Raw genomic sequence first — 1,342 nt, 5'->3', positions numbered from 1 at the left:
TCCGATACGTCGATACATTTATTTTCAAAATAATAAGATACGATACGTGCGTGATATGAATATTGAAAAAATGTATAATAAAATGTATATGATTGTTATTGTATGAATCCAAATTTCCTAATTAGAAACCAATTATTTTGGTAGTCAAAACCTAATAGCTAATGTTAGTGACCAATTTAGAAACTAATTCATAATTGAAACTATTCTAAATATCAATTTAATTATATTTTTTTTTTGAAACTATTTTAGTTGTCAATTTGGTCACTATATAATGACTAATTATTTTTTGTCACTAAATTTGGTCATTATTTCAAATATTTTCTTGTAGTATACTACGACTTTATAAATTAGATACTTCATTGATAAGTATTGATAAAATATCCTAAAGTATCGGACACGATACGTGTCAGACACTGATACGTGACCGAAATTGAAGTATCGATGCATCATAGCTTGTCAATAAAAGACAATGGGTAATATAGTAATTTTGATAATATCTTCTTTTCTTATTATGTAATAGATTAGTCAATATACAATTATTTATTTTTTGTTTTTTTCCTTTTATAATTAGTCAGTATCCAATTATTTTTCCAATAAAAAAGTTTACCGGATTACTTTTTTCAATAAACAAGTTTAACCGGTATTTAGAATAAAAAATTGTATGGCCTATTAGCTCAGTTGGTTAGAGCGTCGTGCTAATAACGCGAAGGTCATAGGTTTGAGACCTGTATAGGCCATTTGTTCTTTTGTATCCAATTATAATTTTTTGAAATTATTTTAGTTGTCAATAATTTTTAGTTTTTAAATTGGTACCTATATTGGACACTATATAGTAACTAATTATTTTTTGTCACTAAAATTGGTCATTATTCAAAGATCCTCTTGTAGTGTACTACGACTTTATAAATCAGATCGGTGCATCGTAGCTTGCATGAAAATCTACGAATGTAGGGATCATTGGAATCAATTAGAAGGTACGAATCACAATAGCAATGTATGTCAAAATGTTTTGTACAATAAATGAATTTAATCAATTGAAATAAAAGATGTAATAAACCTAAATCACTAAACAAAACTCGAGGAGGCAAATAATATAGTAGGGGAAAAATTAAGAGGGGTTTTGGATAGTTTACCATGACTAAATCCACTGCTAATTGAATACATATATACAAAACACAAACTATAAGTATAGTAGTTTCTTTTGCTTATGCACACAAAAACATAAGAAATAATTAATGGAAAATTTCTCAAAGTTTACAACCAGTGGATACTAATCCAATTGTGCCAAAGACAAAGTCTAAAACAATTTTGACTATAACAATAACACTCGATTATATATGAG

At 27.0% G+C, this 1,342-nt stretch overlaps 1 non-coding gene across 1 annotated transcript; it reads left to right on the top strand.

The window, feature by feature from the left end:
- The first annotated feature begins 663 nt into the window (after positions 1-663).
- Positions 664-737, top strand: TRNAI-AAU (transfer RNA isoleucine (anticodon AAU)). The gene has a single exon. It is a non-coding gene; the product is annotated as a tRNA-Ile (tRNA).
- The last annotated feature ends 605 nt before the right edge of the window (positions 738-1,342 follow it).

Source organism: Vigna unguiculata, chromosome 4 (genome assembly GCF_037176805.1).
Source record: "Vigna unguiculata cultivar grain cowpea cultivar isolate G323 ecotype 2 chromosome 4, ASM3717680v1, whole genome shotgun sequence".
NCBI lineage: Eukaryota > Viridiplantae > Streptophyta > Magnoliopsida > Fabales > Fabaceae > Vigna > Vigna unguiculata.
This window is presented reverse-complemented; position numbering and strand designations above follow the sequence as displayed.